The sequence below is a fragment of the Mus caroli genome, unplaced genomic scaffold (assembly GCF_978045245.1).
Source record: "Mus caroli unplaced genomic scaffold, Mus_caroli_1 scaffold_3, whole genome shotgun sequence".
NCBI lineage: Eukaryota > Metazoa > Chordata > Mammalia > Rodentia > Muridae > Mus > Mus caroli.
Window position 1 is genome coordinate 4882553 of NW_028227258.1, and position 22253 is coordinate 4904805.

Below are 22253 nucleotides of genomic sequence, written 5' to 3' on the forward strand. Positions count from 1 at the left end.
CTGACTCTCATGCCCTGCTTTCTTTATTTGGAAAACAGTAATAGAAGGATTAGACTGTAACTCAGTGGTAGATTATTGCCTGACACATGCAAGATTCTGGCTTCAACTGTTATAAAATAACTATAGGTTTATTACAGTGTTTAATTAAAGTTTCCACACAAAACACTCTGAAGGTTGCTTCCTACAGAGTGAGAAGAGATGCAAGTCTGTTCTCTAGTCTTTCCATTTACATATCACTTGAAAAAAAACATTTACTAAGTACAAATATACTTCATACACTATTCTGAGTGCTGGGATGGCAGGGCCAAGACAATAGACAACATCTCTGTTTCTGTGGAGCACAGTTACAAACAAGAGTCGGACAATGAAGAAAAGAATCTGTGTTGCCAGTGAGTACGATAGAGCACTGGAATAAGTACAACTATGGAGAAGTGGGTATCACTTACGTGAGCTCTAAGTCAGAGCCTCTGAAGGACCATGATCCTGAACCAAGGCCTAAGTGAAGTAAGACAGATCTGAGAGCGGAAGCTCACAGGATGGAGACCTAGAGCTCACACCATGGCCTGAGTGAAGTGAGACAGATCTGAGAGCAGAATCATACAGGATGGAGACCTAGAGCTCACAAAGGCCCAGACACCATGGGAGCTACAGTAATCACAGGCAGTAGCGGGTGGGTGCGGATGCTGGATGCATCATCAGCAAGATAAAGTCCTGAGAATGTACTTGATCATGTCCTGACTTTATCAAATATTATCAAGTATTACATTTTAAACAGACCACTGTGAAAACATGTGGCTAACTTGAGTGGTTTTTATTGTCCCTGCTAAATTAGGTAGCACACCAGGTCTCCTGAGAGAAACTTTCTTACAGTTACAGAGCTGTTGATTACAGATTCTGTCTGGAATTCTGGTCATCGGATTCAAAGTCCCACCACTTTCATATTCTACTAAGACGCACCCGCTTACGAAACGCATTAGAGTAATAAGGAGCAGCTTTCCACCTCCTCATTAAATAGTTATTTTTGAAATTTTTCATATCCAGAATCCAAGTGTACCTTTCCTCATCAATACACAATCTCTCAAACAAATGTGAACAGAGACACAAATAAAGCCATCTGTAAAATCTATGAGATACATTTGAGCTATGTTTCCTAATGATGCCACTCCTCAGGTCCTTACTGGTAACAGTATCACGTTGAGAACAAAAGGTTTTCCTTTATTTCATTGTTTCTCATTACTACAAAATTTTACTCACTACAAAATTAATATAGATATCCAGAGACATTGTTGTAAATGTATAGCATCAGTTTGCACTGTTTATGGGGAAAGACAAAAATCTCAGTAAAACAACATAAAAAGGGTTTTCTTCTTTCCTATTGAAAGTATAAAATCTCAACTAGAACCATAAACATTAAGAAATCCTAGTAGAAGAACTGGTGAATGGCTGCTGCACTCCTCTGAAGAATGTTCAATCTTTAGTGAGCTGATGTATATGCAAGTGATGTTTAGCAGGCTAGTCTCTTCAACTTCTTCCGATGGCCCTGTTTTCTTGGGCTGTGAATTAGAGACAGATAGATCATTGATTTCACCTGCTCAGGGCAAACTCTACTGAAACAATTCAGGTAGGTCTCTACTAGTACTAATTTCTTAGTGTGCCACCCAATTTCCCTCCCTACCCAGCTTAACGACTCCATAGCCAGTACCAGCTGAACATGAAATGGGTTTGGTCTCAGCATCCTTGTTCTCTTCTTACATAGCATACTAATTAAGTTATTGGTCAGATAAGAAAAGTAATGCGGTGAAATGCTGTCTGCCCCCCCCCAAAAGCAAAAACAAAACACAAAAACAAAAAAAATCAACCTAAATCACTATATTAATTGTAGATGTTTGAGATGAAGAAATGGCTCAGCAGCTAAGCACTGAGAGCTGAGTTTTATTCTCAGCAGCCACACCAGACAGCTCACAACCACCATCTGCAACTCCAGCTCCAGGCCACTGGACACATGTACCACATACACAGACACACATGAATAAAAATAAAAGGTATACATTTTAAAAATGTAAAGTTTCATGGCTCATTTGCTTCAGAACTAACAGTTGCAGTGAATATATTCAATATATTCTGTTCTCAGTCTGAATGGGAAAGAGGCCGCTACTCCAGCCAGTTTCCAGTGGAATTCTGCAGCGTCCATGGAGCAGCCTCTTCTAAAGTGTGGTTTCCCTTCCTAAGGCATTAGTTAGCAAAAAATCAGCTTTGGTTTGGAAGCATTATATGGGAAATTCTAGAAATGATTCTCAAGGTTAGACTAAGTTTATTACATCATGTTGTTGTAACTGATCTATCTTATTCTCTATCTATGCACTGAGCTTAGCTTATAAAGTAAAGCAAACTTCATCATAGGCACGGGCATCTAGGAAAGCAATGTGTATCAACTTCAGTACTGCTGATGGGAATCACAGAACTCACATTCAGTGAATCAGGGAGACTACTGTTTACAGCTGCCAATGAACTAATGGAGAACACTGTATTGCATCCACTGTATGGTTTTTAACCTGTGGGTGCAGGAATGGAAGTTGAGATCATAACAATGGCAGGGAGTTGGATTATGCTGGAGGGCTGAAAGGAAAGAATTAACTCAGAGAGGACAACTGAATAAGAGGAAAGATTAATAAGGGTCCCTGCTGTGGGAGAAAGCAAGAAGAGAGTGCTGTCCCAGCACCTAGGAAAGCCAATGGGGTGAAGCTTTGGGCATGGAATGCTGCTGAGTGCCATAGGGAAGCATGTAAACTTTCCTTAACTAAGCCAAGTGCAGGTGCATACCCACTGCTTTATTTAACTCTGGTGGTACAGGCAGGGCAATGCCAGGGAGTGAGGGGGAGCTGCCTTGTGATAGAAGTGAAGGCCTTTGTCACCCACATCTTCTGTGAAACAGTGCATGATGCTGACTTCTTCAACAGGTCTCCACACACCAAATCCAAACCCTCCGTTAGTGTCTCTAGTGTGTTTGTCCTTCTGCAATCATAAATTCTGTTAAACAATTTTACAATGAAATTTCCATTGGTGTAGGCAGCTGTCTACTTCAATAATGGAAGATCACTCGGGCTACAGGTTCAAGGTATGCAGAATGGAAGCAGAGGCTCAGATGAGAATTTACTAGGCTGTAAGAAGGAGGAAAACATAGGCTGTATTTGGATCCAATATTTCTCTGATTTATCTATCTATCAACTCATATGCATACATTGATTTGTAAAAGGCCCAAACAATCAATAAACATGCATTGAACCCTTTCTCTTTGGGTACACATATACACATATATCATACAATCTCTTGACCATGGAACACTGGAGATGCTTAGGCTCGCTCTTCCTCTGTTGTTGACATAATGTACTGTTTGCTCTCCTCTCTGAATAACTAATGTTAAGCCCACTTTCTACAGTGAAGAGACTAAGGATTAGAAAGTTGACTTATAGCCACTATGTAGGGCATTCAGATAACGAGGAAATTTATCATATGAGACTCTACCCTGGTCACTGTTAAACCACAGCTCTAATCTTTTTTTTTTTTGTATACGTTTTAAAAAATTAATTAATTACTTTATTTTTATACTCCATATTTTATTTCCCCCATCCACCCTCCAACTGTTCCACATCCCATACCTCCTCCCCAATCCCCCTGTCTCCACATAGATGTTCCAACCCCCTATCCTGCCTGACCTCTAAACTCCCTGGGGACTTCAGTCTCTTGAGGGTTAGGCACATCATCTCTGAATGAACACAGACCCGGAAGTCCCCTAGTGTATGTGTGTTGGGGGCCTCCTATCAGCTGGTGTATGCTGTCTGTTTGGTGGTCCAGTGTTTGAGAGATCTCAGGGGTCCAGATTAATTTAAAGTGCTGTTCCTCCTACAGGATTGCCCTTCTTGTTAGCTTCTTTCAGCCTTCCCTAATTCAACAACAGCTCTAATCTAATATTAAGGAAAATAATTTATTCTGGAGCCATTTTGAATGACCATGGCCCACAAACAGAGATGTAGGTTACCCCAAATCCGACATTCCAATAAAGAAACAGTTACATGAAGTTTTCATAGTTTTAGAGAACAAAGAAAGGCAATTTTTAAACACAATTATGGGTATACCAAAGAAGCACATGCACTGAGATTGTGGGAGCTATTCTACAGCCCTGGGATGCTATCTGATGACACTCTTAGGACTCTACTAAGTTAATAGCTTCTAAGACAGCATTTCTGAACCTATGGGTTGTGACTCCTTTGTGGATTGAACAACCCTTTCATAGAGGTACTTAAGACCATTGTAAAACAAAGATATTTACATTATGACTCATAACAGGAGCAAAATTATAGTTACAAAGAAGCAACAAGAATAATTTATGGTTGGGGTCACCACAATATGAGGAGCAGTATTAAAGGGTCACAGCATTAGGAAGGTTGAAAACCACTGAACTAAGAGGTTTTTAGAAGACGTTAGTCCATAGAGAGAATGGGGCAAGCAATGGTTATTCCAGAAGGCTAAAACTAGCCCAAGATATGGTAATTTCTCTGAACCTACAGAATTTAAATCTCTCCACAGTTGTTCCATTAATAACTGTAGACACAGACGTTTTCCAGGAGTTTTTGGAGACAGTCAAACATAGCTTTTTCTTTCAGAAATTTTAATTCACAACACCCAATGTCAAAGCCACAATTTCATAAATAATGACATGGTATTTCATAATGACTCAGACTAAAGCAGGGCTTATCTTCACAATACACAAACAATTCAGACAACCACAAATACAGTATAGGAGTCACTACCTGAGCTAGTAAAGCATCATTGACTGACTCAGAGAACTTCCCTTGGTCTTTACTGTCTGAGGGCGAGGACCTAGTGAGAAATAATATACACATAAACAGACACAGACACACACAGGGATACACACAGACACAGATGCATATGGACACAGACACACAGAGAGTCACAGACAAAGATGTACACAGACACACAGACACAGTCCTAGTCACAGATGCACACAGATACAGACACACAGACACATGCACACATATGCAGAAATACACATGGATACACACAAAGATACAACAGATAAACATAGTACACACAGATGCACACATATATACAAATGTACACTCAGAGCTACACAGAGACATACAGACAGACAGACACACACCCACAGATATACAGATACAGACACATAACAGACACATACAGACACATGCTCACATACACAAAAACACACATGAATACACATAGAGACACACGGATAAACATAGAACACACGCAGATGCACACATATATATGGCACACAGACAAACAGATACACAGACACACAGACACGCACCAAACACATCGGCTGCTCTGTGCCTAAATACGTAGATCTGTGGAACACTGCCAAACCTGTTTCCCCACAGTTCATTCTGCAGCTGCCAGTACACCATCAGCATTTGTAGGTTCCTTTGCAGTAGCAAAGGAAAAGCAGATAGCAGCCAGGATGCCTATGCAATGTGGAGAGGGGATAGGTATACATACTGAGAGAGTATGGGCAGGTGAGGCAACACTGAAGGTATTCTGCCCTGCTGATTCCCCGTTCAGCTTGTAAACACTTACCCAAGCATGGCTCAGAATCGCTTCCAGTTATTTTGGAATTTATTTCTGTTTTCACTGAAATGCAGTTGATGGTTTTTCAATCTATTCTTAACTAAATCATCTCAGTGTTTCAGTAGAGAGTTCTGTTTACCAAAAAAGCTTGCAAGGCTCACCACATTATTTCCTTTGTAATGGCTTTAGTTTTCTCCCCAGAGGCACAGACAAGAGAATGCTTAAATTACAATGTGTGTCTGCCTCTCTATCTTGCTCATATGCTCTCTTCTTTTCTCTGATGAATTAATAACGTAGTAGAACCATAGATGCCTCCAGTATCTTGTGAACTTTATTTGAAATCCAAACAAATCACAACAAAACAAAACAATTAAGAATTTACACACTGAGGTGATGCTTGTCAGGTTTGAACTAGAGGCTGATGGGCCTCTTCAGTAGCCTCTCTTCTACAAGCCTCACAGTCCAGGAGAGCAGTGACCACCTGCATGTTCACTTGCTGCAAGGAAGCTCCCAGACTCACCTGCCACCCAGGAATGAGAGAAAGGTTGACTACAAACAATACTGTGGAACCTCCTCCTTCTGGGGCCTATAAGAAGGAACCTCCTCCTTCTGGACCCCAACTTCACCTCATAACACTGACCTCTCTTCTGAGCCCCCAGGATGCTCTGTTAACACAGCATTAACAACAACCAATTACATCTCAAAACCTTTTACTTTAAAGGACATTCTGCCTCAATGTTCCCTTGAATCTCAACCCAAGACCTTTCAATAACCTTGTCCCAAGTATATAGACTTAAGTCTCCTTCAGTCCTCCTCCTCCTCCTCTTCCTCCTCCTCCCCACTCCTCTTCCTCTTCCTTTGTCAGGCAAAACAAACAAAGAAGGCCAAAACACAGAGGAATCCAGCAAAGTCATCTGAGATGATAAAATTAGTAAATGGGAAAGCTGTGCTCTCAAGGAGGCAGGTGTCCTTTTCTCAGTCCAAATATGTTTCTGTCTTCTCACTTGATAAGAATGGAAGCCTGAAGCATGATAAATGGAGGTTTACCATGTCAGGAAAACAGTGTGCAGGTCGGCATCTTCACAAAAAAGGTACAATGGCATCCTGGTGCTTCTCCAAGGCTGTGATACATCTCTGACTCTGCATTACAGATCTAACAAGTCTATTGTGAGAAAACACAGTACACAAGCCATTGTTGCTTTAGCATGGTCACAGAGCTGGTCAGACATCTTCACAATCTAATTTCAGAACATGATTTGCCCTCTAGAAGCAGTCTATGCCTCTCAGCAGTCAATTTGTCCTACTGATCCTCCCAGACTGGGCACTCCCAGAACATTCAAATTCATGAGACACTGCCCTAGAATTTATTAGGATCAATAAAATGTAAAATAAACATCTGACCGAATGAACAGTTGGAAAGGAGACCTCTAGTCGCCAAACCACAGCATTAGAAAGTTGGTGTATTCAAGGACCTATTGCTTGATTTGCAGGAGGGACTTTCTCACTGTGGTTATGGTCACACCTCTGTGCAATTGCCTCTGTGACTTCTGTCTCTGTTGCCTCATCTTCTAAGAACAATAATCAGTGGATTAAAGCTCACCTAACAATTAAATCTCACTAATAATCACATTTAGGCACAATTATGTGCTTAATGTACAGTTTTAAATTCAGTTACATTTTAAAGTACCAGAGGCAAATGCTTCAAGAAACAAGTTTGAGGTAACCATGGTTCATCCCACAGCAAGCACGCATCTCAAATACCAACCTCTGTCTTACATGGGGCATATGAGAGGAGTTTAAGTCATCAGTATTTCTTACACAGATGTCAGGATATTCCCAGATATTGTTATTTCATGGAGTGCTGTTATCGACTGGCAATTCTCTCACAAAATTTTTCAGATTAAGAAATATACCCTAAGCCAGGCGGTGGTGGCACATGCCTTTAATCCCAGCACTTGGGAGGCAGAGGCAGGTGGATTGCTGAGTTCAAGGCCAACCTTGGTCTACAAAGTGAGTTTCAGGACAGCCAGGGCTATACAGAGAAACCCTGTCTTGAAAAGCAAAAAAAAAAAAAAAAAAAAAAAAAAAAAAAAAAAAAAAGAAAGAAAGAAACAAGGAAGGAAGGAAGGAAGAAAGAAAGATATCCTAAATTTCTCCATGAATTTGAACACTCAGGGCTACAGTAATTCAGATAGAGACTAGTGTGGGCAATGTGCTCTAGTCCAGCATACAAGTTATTCCCATAAACCAGAATTAATTGCACATACTTTCATGTGTGCTTTGAGCCACTCACTCGGGGTGAAGCTGACATCCATGTATCATGTGGTTAGTTTATAAAGCTAAACCTTTATTAAACCCACAGCCTTACATCGCTAAGATCCAATTTAGGATCACTACATCTTCAATGGCATTCAAAAGTGGTTTTCTCATAAGTTGAAACCAGAAAGTCTGTGTTCCCAACTACTGTGTTGCATGTTGCAGGGGCTTCTTTTACTAAAGGCAGAGGCCATGACTCCCTGCCTAGGCTTTTGGTTTGGAGACTGAGACAGAATAATATGTCATAGCTCATAATCAGCTTATTTTACACTCCCATAGGCAACGCTTCAAGCACGTATCGTTTGTAAGACACGAAAAGAGAAAGCCCTAGCACCACTCAGACCTTTGACATAGCCTGCATGAGCTGCTATTAGACAGTAAGTATTGCTTTGGGCATGAGATCGAGAGAAGGACACAAGCCAGAAAAGCTTTATGGGCTAATAAAAATGTAAATTAGATGCTAATCAGCTTTCTACCCTGGAATGTGACGAAAGAGGCATTACCTGAGAAATTAGATTCGAAGATTATTTCTAATCAAATCAACCCAAAATGAGACAGCCTTTGTAACCAGTTAATGTCTTGTGCAAATCTGCTTTTCTCCCAGTTTTTCTAAGTGCTAATATTGATTCAAGCATTCTCAGTTCTCTATACATTCTACAAGCACATACATAATACATACACACCTATCTCATGGACTTGTATACATATACATACATACATACATGCACACATACACATACATACACACACAGTGTGTGAGATATCAACTAAGTGGAAATAATCCTTGCTATACCTTCTAACTGTTGTTGGATACTGTCATGCCACTGAATGTCTTACATCTAGGATTTCAACAGTTCCTTACAAATCAAGGTCTCTACATATTTGTCAAGTCACTTTACTAGAATACCAGAATTTTTTGTTTTGGGGGTTTAGAAACTAGCGTTCTTCCCCTTGATCTTGAAACTCTGGAGAGATTGATATTTAGCCCCCATCTGTGGCTGCACAGTGACCTGTGGGCACACAGTGTGACCTGTAAATGCACAGTGAGTACTGTCCCACTTCTATCAGGAATTACTCAACCTGAGATAGTTTACAGGAAGTCTGTGATGAAACACTAGGGCCTCCTAAGAATATCACATGACTTGTTCTCTGTAGCTCCCTCTGGGGAATCTCTGACATCCTTCAGAGGCATGCTGGGATTGAGATGGAAGAGTAGGAGTCTAGAGCCCTGTGACTGGTTCTCCATTGTTACTTCTAGCAGCATCTCTCTTCTAATGTGTTCCTCAGAAGCATGTGTTACCACTACTTCCTGGTGTTTGTTCTTGCACAATTGTGTATCAGATGAGTATATATGTGTCACAAAACAGGCATGCTCTACAGAAGGAGCCCACAACTCTGGAGCTGCTTTGAGAAGCAGTTCTGTGGGACTTTATAGCATATGAAAAGTTGTTACTTTTCCTTCTCCCCATGCCTTCAAGGTTGCTGTACTCTAACTCTTTTAGGTCTAAACCAAACAGTCCAAAATTGGTATATTTCCACACTCTGAACTCATCAATGTAAGACCCTCCTGAAAAGATATAAATTGAGCTATCCAGAAGATTAGGTAAAATTTAGCAAAATGAAGGTAATGATTGGAAACATTTCCCAGAACTGCCTTGAATGTTCCATTTTCTCTGCTTTCACAACATTAGTGTGCAGCAATACCCTGGTTTGTCAGGCCTGTGTACAACATGCTTACACTGCATTGAGTCCTACCACCACCACCACCCTGAAAATGTTCAGGTTTTATCAAACAAGATGTTGGGAAAGACACTTCCTGCCTGATAGAACCTTGCCAGCTCCATCTCCCTGAATGAATGATCCAGAGTCTCTTCCTGTGAAGGCAGAAGCCATCATTCCACAAGACATGCTGTGACAGAAACTAACAGTTCCCATTTTAATGTACTCTACTTTTATCATAATATAGTCTCTATGCTTTGCCTTATGAGTTTCCCCAAAGCCAAAGTGAAAAGCTGGATTCATCACACCACTAAGTCTCTCTACCCTGAAGTATCTCTGTCTTCTAATCAACAAGAGCACTTTATGCACTTTTCTGCTATCATTTAAGATGACCTGCCTCCGAAGCATGGCTTGACTTGGTCATTTATTACATATGTTTTTGAGCATATTAATAACACGGTTATAAAATCTTCATAGACCTCACAGTCACATGGAACATGTTTTGTGTGTATTTAGATTGTTGTTTTTCGTTTTTCTTTCTGGAACAGGGCCCATGCTAGGTAGCTCAGGCCAGCCTTAAACCTATGACCTTTCTATACTATCTCAGCCTCCTCGGTGCTGGGATTACAGGCATCTACCTCTCTGCCTTGATTTACAGTCAATTTTCATTAAGTGTTTGCTAACTGACTAGACTTATGAATTCAAATGTGTTTCAGAAATTATATAATATGAGGAAAATTACTTGTCTCTTCCTCAAAGGCAGAATACATAGATTATAATGACACTGTTCATGAAGAACTGAGGGTGTGAAATCACAAGACATTTTCATAAATGCCTTCATACATATTAATCTTTAAAAAACCACAAAAATTCAAGTGAGTATCACAGCATGTACAAAGACAGTACTCAGGTGACATTCATAATGGAACAATGGGAATCCCATATGTTCATTCCCTCACACAAATATCAACTTGAACAATCATTCATACAAGAAAATACCTTCTCAAAATCTTAGGACTCCAGGAGGAATGCCAGCACATCAGAGTAGATTGGTGAAATAAAAGAAAGAGCACTGAAGAAGTTAGGAAGGACAATTGCACATAGTGGGCAGAGTTATCCCACCCCAAAGCCCAGGCCCAGTTAGTACAACATAGATAGCCCATGTCTAAGTGTCCCCCATTATAGAGCAGGGCATCAGGCCTGCTCATGTAGACCAAAGCTCTAATCCTATACCAGTGGACATGAGTTTCAGACTTGTCCCTAGAAACAAGACACAATATGGACACTTGAGGACCCAGTCACCAAGTCCATCTACCCATTGACCTAAAAAGTAGTTGCCCATCTAAAACCTACAGAAATCCTCTCTGTGATCTCACAAGAATCATTGGACAAGATGACTGGCAAAGGGCTTCACTCATGTAAATCAATCTAAATTCTAGAAGAGATTCTATTTCTACAAATGCACAAGTATCAACACAAAGTCACAAGGACCACAGATATTGGAAAAGCAACAAGGTCTCCAGAAACTAAAGAAATTAACATCTGCACAGTCCCTGACAAAGACTTCAAAGCAATCGCCTTAAACTCTGTGAATCACAGCAAAAGAGAGATAATGATTAAAGTGAGAACAGTGAGATAATGATTAAAGTCAAACTATAAAATGTTCAGCCCAGATAACCTAGAGCCAAATAGAAAGAGCCTTGTTTGTAAGGCTCCAGCTCTGTTCCTCTGGAATGCCACTGGAGATGCCACTGAGGAGGCCACAGGAAACACAGGAACTGAAACAAGTAAGCGTGCAGAGCCCCAGCACCTGATGTGTGTGAGCAGAGTCTTTAAGTTCAAAGACAAGTCATCTGGAACCACCAAAACAGAGGGATTAAAAAAAAAAGGAAAAGAATGAACAGAAAAATGAAAACGAGAAGAAAACCTAGAGACCTTTAACAGTCCTATGGCATACATGCAAGCTTGAATTGCAGAAGTTCAAAAGGAAAGAGGAAGATTAAAAACAGCCTATTTGCATAAAGCAGGGCAGAAAACTTTCTAATCTGAAGAGGAAAAACAGTATCTCTATCCAGGAAAGCATGTTAAACAGTCAGAGATGCACCTTCTTAGAATTGGGAACAAAACACCCATGGAAGGAGTTACAGAGACAAAGTTCGTAGCTGTGATGAAAGGATGGACCATTTAGAGACTGCCGTATCCAGGGATCCATCCCATAATCAGCTTCTAAACGCTGACACCATTGCATACACTAGCAAGATTTTGCTGAAAGGACCCAAATATAGCTGTCTCTTGTGAGACGATGCTGGGGCCTAGCAAACACAGGAGTGGATGTTCACAGTCAGCTATTGGATGTATCACAGGGCTCCCAATGGAGAAGCTAGAGAAAGTACCCAAGGAGCTAAAGGGATCTGCAACCCTATTGTTGGAACAACATGATGTACTAACCAGAACCCCGGAGCTCTTGTCTCTAGCTGCATATGTATCGAAAGATGGCCTAGTCGGCCATCAATGGAAAGAGAGGCCCATTGGACTTGCAAACTTTACATGCCCCAATATAGGGGAATGCCAGGGCCAAAAGAATGGGAATGGGTGGGTAGGGAAGTGGGGGGCGCTATGGGGGACTTTTGGGATAGCATTGGAAATGTAATTGAGGAAAATATGTAATAAAAATATTAAAAATCAAAAAAAAAGAAAAAAAAGAAAAAGTATCTGGTACTTTAAAAAAAAAAAAAAACAGTCAGAGATGCTAACTCAGATGATTTATCACCAAATGCTCAGCAATCAAGAGGAAGAATGCTGACAGCCCTGACAGGAAAGCAGTGTCCCCTAGACAGGCAGCAGTCACAGATAATGCAACCTAAACAAGGGCTCCTCAATCACACCAGAGGGAAAGACAACTCCACCAATGCACAGCACTGAGAAAACCATGTAGTCACACGAAGAGGAATAGAGCTGGAGCCTTACAAACAAGGGACTGGAGATGCCACTGAGGAGTTAAGAGCATTCTGCTTCCTCCACCCAAGTCAGGTGAAGGTTCATAACCAGGTAATGCTGGCTCCAGGGGAATCAGCACCACACCTTGGGCCTCTGCTGGCACCTGAATTTCTGTGCACATACCAGAATGCAGATATGCCCACCTACACATAATTAAAAATAATAAAATAAATCCTGAAGAACTGGGCAGTGGTGGCAGACACCTTTGACCCCAGCACTGAAGCAGATGCAGACTAATCTCTGAATTTAAGGCCAGCCTGGTCTACAGAGCCAGTTTCAGGACAGCCAGAGCAATATAGAGAAACCTTGCCTTGAAAAACCAAAAGAATGAAAACAAAACAAACACATGCCCACTCAAATAGTAAAAATCAATTCAAAATAGACAAGACTTAAACTTTAAGCCCCAGAACTGAAAAATTGCTAGAGAAAAAAAAAAACACAGTTAAAATTTAGAAATTTCAATCACACCTATTTAAATTAGTCAAGAAAAAGAAGACATTCTTTGGCACAGGAGAAGATACTTACAAGCTATATATCTGATGAGAAGCTAATATCCAAAATTCACTCAATCAACTCCTCAAAGGGCCTATAGATACACCAATTTAAAAATTAGCCAAAGACTCAAATAGTTATCTTTTAAAAGAAGAAATATAGATGTGTACATGTGTGAAACCAATGGCAAGTATACAAATTAGTTCAATTCTGATGTATATATTCAGAGTATATATAATATATATACATGTATATATATGTGTATATATATATAATATATGAGTTAATAAAACTCTAAAGTATGTTTTAAAGAGCAAATGAGAAGGCATATTCAGTAATTAGGAAAAGATATAGGGCTGAAGGAGCAAGTGAGAAGCTCTCAAGTGCATTTCTCCACATGCAATGTTTAAGATCACAGCAAAATCTTTTTTATACATATGTGAAAATAGACACCCAAAGAAGTTGAACAGTTAAATGAAGGTCTTTGGAGTAAAGAAATAGTAAATGGATGTAGAAAATTCCAACTTTTAAAACTGACTTTTTAGAGTCTTCTAAAGATTTAATGTATGGCCTAGGAATGCCCTAAAATTCTGTTTAAAATCTGCCTCACTCCCTCTCCTCCTCTAATGTGCATTTGACCTGTTTAAAATAGGAGATGGAAATTTGACTTCATCTAATGATAGACTTTTTTCCCCTGAAAATCCAGAGGAGGGTTTGAATTCCTTGACCTCAAATGCCAGAAGTCTGCCATACCGTGGGGGCATCATTTATCTCGGAGGTCTGCACACATCTCTCTGTGGCTTGGCAGAATTTTTCTCACTTCCATTCGAATCAATAATCTTGTCTGTAGTCTAACATGATGACATTTCTCTCTGGTACAACATTCTGTTCTGGATTTTTAGGGCAAGGTGCCCATGCAGCCGCCTTCCTAGCAGCCTGGACCTATTACACACGACCACAGCACATAGGGATCTTGAGATCATGTATACGTGTTCTAATCTTCAATAACTCCACATTTATAGAAAGACATTAAAGCAATCTAATCTCTCTGGAAACTTTATCTTTTCACCTAACTTTGCTCAGCTAAACATACAACCCTCAGATTAATGATACTGAGAATGCTGTGGCTGTGCTGGCCAGGGAGAGTCACTGATCTAGAAAAGAGGGCACACCATAAAAAATGATGATAACACAACCTTCTGAAAATCTAGATGCTAGCTCTGAAATTATAGAAGATCACAGTGAGAGCCCACAGATTTTCTTTTAAGCCTCATTTCTTGTTTCCCTTCTAATAACTCTCTGAGCTCCTGATACACAAGAGCAGGGCAGGGCAGGGGGTGTTATGGCACATTCTCTCTTGACTGTTTCCCATTTTACATTTCTTATCTTCCTGGTGTAGTTGACTTCTGACTCTGAAATCAATGACAGCAATATTTCAAGTTAAACATTACTAATATACTGGTACTGGGTTTTAGTTAGTTACAGGTGTGAGGTGAAGTCAGAGAGACTTAAAATACATTGTGACCTAAACCAGGCAAAAAAACTAGCAGTTTCCTTAGCAGTAAAGGTTGAATCCTTTTTTTTTTTTTTTTCTTTTAACCTCCTTACATGAATCAATATGCTTTAGCCAATATGATCCCAAGGAAAACAAAAGTTGCTGGAGATTTCCTACACTGGCTGCAAATAACATTACAAGCCCAGTAACAAAACCAGCATGCCACAGTCATGTGGGCCAGTGGAGCAAAATAGAGGACTCGGCCCATGTAGTTATAGACGCCTGACTTGTGACAAAGTTGTCTAAAGCTCAGCTGGAAAAGATGGCCTCTTTTAACAAATAGTGCTGACAAAACCAGCTTCCACATGTAGAAGGATGAAATGAATCCCCAGTCTCTTTCATTCTAAATGAAAAAGTCATTCAGAATTGATCTAAGACTTAATTCAAGTCCAGGAACTCTGAAAGTGCTCAAGAAAAAAAAAAAAAAAAAAAGAACTTCAAGCTACAGGAGCAGGCAAGGACTTTCCTACAAGGAATATAACACATCAGGAAATAAAACCAACAATTGACAGGTGGGATTACATAAAATTAAAAAAGTTTCTGTGCAACAAAAGAAATTGCTGAGGGAAAGGGCAGCCTACAGGGCAAGAGGGAATCTGCTAGCTACACATCTGACAGAGGACTAATATCTAGACCATTGGAAGAACTTTAAAGATTAAAAAAAAAAAAAACAAACAAACAAAAAACAAGCAACCCTGCTGATAAATGCACTCATAAAACAAACTAACAGTTCTCAAGAGATGAAATACAAACCACCAACAAACACGTGAAGCCGTCCTCAACTGCAGTACTAGTCACAGAAATGCAAATTTAGATATTGAGATTCTCATCTCACCCCAGTCCAAATGGCAGTCATTAAGAAAAATAAGAGGAGGTCAGAGCAATGGTTCAGAAAATCCTTGCTGATTTTCCAGACACCAGACACCAGACACCAGGCACCAGAGTTTGCTGACCAGCACCCACATCAGTCAGCTCACAATCTCCTGCAAAACCAGATCCTCGACGACCTGATAACCTTTCATGCCTCTGAGGGCACCCCCACGTGTTGCTAGTGGTATGGCCTGCAGCTCAGAAGACTATTCATGCTCACACACAACAGAACAGTTTCTAGTTTCCATATGATTTCTTTCTTCTTTGCCACTTGGACCCTGTACTTTGATACTGCTGCATCACCAAATGTTCTGGGAGTCACTAGATATCCTTTTCTCCCCCCACCCCCTCTACAACTGATTTCTAATGTGACTCTGCTAGTGTCAGAGAGTCAAGCTTCCATTTTGTAGACACTAAACTTCAGGATGGCTTGCTTCTGGGCTCAGCCTATGGTCAGTGTGACAGATGTCCCTCCAAGGTTCTGTACTTACCACCAAGGACCATTTTGCTGACCACAGTGATCAGGTATGGGTCCATGCATTTCTTCTGTCTGCCAATGAGACAGCTGCTTTAGACACACACACACCCACACACATACACACTGCAGGAGTGGAGGTCTGCATCTCCTTTCATTTTTCAATGCTGTGTTTTTATCTGGGTTCACATTAATGAAGTGGGCACAATGTGTTACAGAAGTGTTGCGCCTTTACAGTGATATTTGGTCTCATTTATTATAAAATGTTCCTCTTGATTGCTAGTGGCCCTCACCTAAATGTCTCCTTCCTCTCCCAGCAGGGTCATGACACGTTAGACATTTCTGTTTAATACTTTTGTTCCCACATTTCCATGTGTTATTTATGGTACATCTCTTGAATGTTGTACAGATTAGTAAAGTTAAACTTTTTATTTGATTTTGTTGATATGTTTGAGCTTAAAATACTGTTTCACTATTTGATTTTAAATGTTCCATGCATTCAATTCTTACCTTTGATGTCTTCTATAGTAACAAATACTAATAATGAAGGGGGCCGTTAACGTACCCGGAGATCATGCTGTACACTCTTCACCCATTAGAAACATGGTACGAATGACCTCTTATAGCATACTCAAATTTGCCAAATCCAAACTGTGAAATTGCTAACAACTTGTTATATCTTATCTTTAAATTTTATTATCACATCTTAATTCTTTAACACCCCATGGAAGGAGTTACAAAGACAAAGTTTGGAGCTGAGACGAAAGGATGGACCATCTAGAGTCTGCCATACCCGGTGTTCCATCCCATAATTAGCCTCCAAACGCTGACACCATTGTATACACTAGCAAGATTTTGTGGAAAGGACCCTTATATAACTGACTCTTGTGAGACTATGCCAGGGCCTAACAAACACAGAAGTGGATGCTCACAGCTATTGGATGGATCACAGGGCCCCCAATGGAGAAGCTAGAGAAAGTACCCAAGGATCTCAAGGGATCTGCAACCCTATAGGTGGAACAGCAATATGAACTAACCAGTACCCCCCCCCGCCCCCGCCCTGAGCTCATGTCTCTAGCTGCATATGTATCAGAAGATGGCCTAGTCGCCCATCATTGGAAAGAGAGGTCCCCTGGTGTTACAAACTTTATATACCTCAGTACAGGGGAACACCAGGGCCAAGAAGTGGGAGTGGGGAAGGGAGTGGGGAGGGGGTATGGGCGACTTTTGGGAAAGCATTGGAAATGTAAGTGAAGAAAACACCTAATAAGTGAAACAAATAAAAAAATTTAAAAATGCTTCAAGCTATTACTTTTTTCAAAAATATCAGTGTTCTTTTGGCTACATTTGTTCTCAACCTCTTCCATTTGGTCCTATGTCTCTATGGTTCTTTGATTTTTTTGTTTGTTTGGTTTGGTTTGGTTTTTTGTTAGACTTTTTTTTCAATTTTTTTTCCTTTTTTTTTTTTTTGTTTTTTGTTATTGGTTTTTTTTTTTGTTGTTTTGTTTTTTTGAGACAGGGTTTCTCTGTATACCCCTGGTTGTCCTGGAACTCACTTTTTAGACCAGGCTGGCCTCGAACTCAGAAATCTGCCTACCTCTGCTTCCCCAGTGCTGGGATTAAAGGCGTGCACCACCACACCCGGGTCTTTTCAATTTTTTATTAGATATTTTCTTCATTTACATTTCAGATGCTATCCTGAAAGTCCCCTGCCCTGCTCCTCTACCCACCCACTCCCACTTCTTAGCCCTGGCATTCCCCTGTACTGGGGCATATAAAGTTTGTAAGACCAAGGGGCCTCTCTTCCCAATGATGGCTGACTAGGCCATCTTCTGATACATATGCAGCTAGAGATATGAGCTCTGGGGGTACTGGTTAGTTTATATTGCTGTTCCACCTATAGGGTTGCAGACCCCTTCAGCTCCTTGGGTACTTTCTCTAGCTCCTCCATTGGGGGCCTTGTGTTCCATCCAATAGCTGACTGTGAACATCCACTTCTGTATTTGCAAGGCACTGGTATAGCCTCACAGGAGACAGCTATATCAGAGTCCTTTCAGCAAAATCCTGCTGGCATATGCAATAGTGTCTGGGTTTGGTGGCTGATTATGGGATGGATCCCCAGGTGGGGTAGTTTCTGGATGGTCCTTTCATCTTAGCTCCAAACTTTGTCTTTGTAACTCCTTCCATGGGTTTTCTGTTCCCTATTCTAAGGAGGAATGATGTATCCACACGTTTGTCTTCCTTCTTTTTGACTTTTTTGTGCTTTGCAAATTGTATCTTGAGTATTCTAAGTTTCTTGGCTAATATCCACTTATCAGTGAGTGCATATCAAGTGAGTTCAGAAGAAGTTCCAACCAGTAAGAAGGACACATGCTCCACTATGTTCATAGAAGCCTTATTTATAATAGCTAGAAGCTGGAAAGAACCCAGATATCCCTCAACAGAGGAATGGATACAGAAAAAATGTGATACATTTACACAATGGAGTACTACTCAGCTATTAAAATCAATGAAATTATTAGGCAAATGGATGTATATGGAGGACATCATCCTGAGTGAGGTAACCCAATCACAAAAGAACCCTATGGTTCTTTGTAATCATTTTGTGTCTCTCTGAAGAATTTCCTCTAATACATTCTTAAACATTTTTTCTCCGAGGCTCTGTGTTGAAGAGTACTTGCTGTTCTTGCAAAAGATCTCCATTTTGTTCCCAAAACCCTCACTGAGGGATCCAATGCCCTTGTCAACTTCCATGGGCACAAAAATATACACTTGATGGATATATATATATATATATATATATATATATATATATATACATTCAAGCAAAGTGCTCATACACACACACACACACACACACACACACACATGCCCTGGACCTAACTGATCCAAGCTGAGCCCCTCACCTGTACTCATTGTATGGTGGATGAATGTGCTACCCATGCTGTTTCCCACGGTCCCTATAGGGAACCCAGATCCCTGTAGCGATATTGTTTAGGGAGGAAGCCTATAACTCTAGTTAGGTCACATAGAGGCATCATCGTGGTGTAACAAGATAGATCCCTACCTGAGTCTGATATGCTGGTCTCCCAAGACCCAGGTGTGTGTAGGGGAAGGTGGAGGTGTGGTGTGTGTGATTCTCTTTATCCTTTCATCTATGGATGGACAGCTAGGTTGCTTCATATAGTAACTATTGTTCACAATGCTACCCTAGACATGGAGCACAGAATGTTTTCAATATATTACTTTCATTTATTTTGGATTGGATTTTCTCACAACAAGCCTGGGTAGTCATATTTATTTTATGAAGTGTCAGGGGGCTACAACTGTTTGTATTTCAATAAATAAGTTAGAAGTTTCATGGCCTTTTATGACCTTGAGAGCTACAACCCCCCCCCCCCTGCCACTGAACTCTATTAATCAAGCCAATCAAAGCTGCTTGGTTTCAAAGGGAGGAGAAATTTTCTCTACTTCTCAGTAGTGTCAAACACGTTGTGACCGTATTTTAAAAGTCTCTATTGTCTGTTGTTTAACTATAAATTACTTACTCCCCAAGGGAAATACACTTACTCATCCAAGAGCCTATGCTGATGCAGGTTCTTGTCCGGCCCATGAAAGGTGAGGACCACAGAGTATCCATCACCCCTGATGTCCTGTCTCAGTCTGATTCCAAGTTTATTAAAGAGACAAGCTGCCTGCCTCTAACCCACACAGCACACAGGGCAGAACAGGCACAGAAAACCACAATGGGTTGCTTATTTTAAAGGCAGAAACCCAACTCTGCTGGCGCTCAGACTCTAATATCCCAGTCAGGAAGAACAACTAGAACTGAGGACAACTAGAAGAAAGGTTTCTTGATCACTTCAAATATTTTAGATAAGGATTATAGAATCATCAACTGTTCATCCTTGTATGTGAATGTATGTGCAATTTAAGTAAATATACTTGCACTACTGAAGGTTGTAATTGTGCATAATTGCACTGCTGCAGACTGACCTTGTGCATGCTTGCACTGCTGCAGACTGGCCTTGTGCATGTTTGTGCTACTGCAAACTGTCCTTGTGCATGCTTGCACTATTACAGCCTGGCCTTGTGCATGTTTACAGACTGGCATTGTGCATGCCTGAGCTACTGCAAATTGTCATTGTGCATGCTTGCACTACTGTATGCTGGCATTGTGTATATTTGCACTACTGCAGGTTGCCTTGGTGTATGATTGCACTAAGGTGGTCTTTTGGTTTGCACGCTTGTACTACTATACGCTAGTGGTGTGCATGCTTGCAATACTTCAGGCTGGTACTTAAACAGTTTCTTCTCTTTCAGCTTTTGAGATTAAATCATCTATATTTTGTAGGTATCATAAATCAAAGGTAGGTCAGATTCTAGACATCTGATTAAACCATCTTGTTCCAATGTTTTTCTCTTCCTTCATATCCCTGAGTTATTTTATAATTTTGCGTTTTCCAAGTTTGGTACACAAAATGGAGTTATTTCGTTATGTTGACGCTGCTTGTCTGTATTTTATGAGTGTGAGCATATGTTTAGTAAACCACCCCGACGGTCATCAAAACAGTAGAACTTGGTGACGAATCAGAGTCCATTTCAGCTGCTTTCATCTCAGTTCTGAAGGAATCAGAACATGTCTATCCCTGTTTATAAAAGGGCATCAATGTTTCTTCTAATAGTGTCATAAGTAAGGCAGGCATTGACAGATTTACTGTTGATATGTGTTTAATTTAAACGTGTTTTGGAATATAGGATAAGTGGTGAAAGTAAGCTGCCAGCCCTGAGAGATGAATGGCCTGAGACGCCACAGCACATCACTCATTTTAAATTAAGACATGATATTATTCTTTCTGAATTATATCAGAAGTGGAAGGAGACAGAGTGAGGTCCTGCTCTTCAGGCAGGAAATAAAGCAAGAAAAAAACTCTCCTATATCATGAATTTAATGAAATATGTCAATTTCTTGCCACTATAAGCATAGCATCCCTGGTCTGCAGTGTGCTGGCAGTGGGGCCATCCATGTTTCCTACCCATGCTGACTGCTTCTTGCATCTTTACGATAGAATGCAGAGGTTTGCTTTTACTTACATGATTTATCAATATATACGCATAATTCTCCTCCTTGCTATTGCATCCTGTTGTTAACATGAGTCCAATCTCTTGTAAACTTGAATATCAAGTAGACATTAGCAATCTGGTAAAACATTTCCTGTTAGATTTGCTCACAGCACATTCTCTTTGACCAGTCTAGTATGGAATAAAATTTTCTGCATATTATGTTACTTGGAAGTTATTTCTCAAGCATGTCAGCATGCCAGGGATTTTCTGAGCAGTTTTTATTGAGTTTTTATTTCTTTTATTGTCCTCGTGTTATATTTGGGGAAATAATGTCACCCTGCTGGACATGGGCCATTCAAAGTGGAGAAAAGAGCGCATTAACATCTTGAGGCATCGTTGCAGAGGGATGATGTAGGCAGGGCAGTGTGGTTTGACTCTAAGGCTGAACTTATCATACCAGATGACATTGGCTGTCAGAGGGCAAGCAGCATGGATTCTTCAGACAGTTCTCCATCTGATGAACAAGGAGGAACCTGTTGTTTGCTATATCATATTAACTGAAATGGAATTATGTACTGATATTGACATTACAATAAATACATTAAGAATTAGGTGGGAGAGAACTCCTAAGCCTGATAAACAGCTTCGGTGAAGTAGCTGGATATAAAATTAACTCAAACAAATCAATGGCCTTTCTCTACACAAAGAATAAACAGGCTGAGAAAGAAATTAGGGAAACAACACCCTTCTCAATAGTCACAAATAATATTAAATATCTTGGCGTGACTCTAACTAAGGAAGTGAAAGATCTCTATGATAAGAACTTCAAGTCTCTGAAGAAAGAAATTAAAGAAGATCTCAGAAGATGGAAAGATCTCCCATGCTCATGGATTGGCAGGATCAACATTGTAAAAATGGCTATCTTGCCAAAAGCAATCTACAGATTCAATGAATCCCCATCAAAATTCCAAATCAATTCTTCAACGAATTAGAAAATGCAATCTGCAAATACATCTGGAATAACAAAAAACCTAGGATAGCAAAAAACTCTTCTCAAGGATAAAAGAACCTCTGGTGAAATCACCATGCCGGACCTAAAGCTCTACTACAGAGCAATTGTGATAAAAACTGCATGGTACTGGTATAGTGACAGACAAA

General features: G+C 40.3%; 1 protein-coding gene across 1 annotated transcript in view; it reads left to right on the forward strand.

The window, feature by feature from the left end:
• Tnni3k (TNNI3 interacting kinase) overlaps positions 1-22253 on the forward strand; it is a 311536-nt gene that overhangs the window by 60745 nt on the left and 228538 nt on the right. The window lies entirely within an intron of this gene.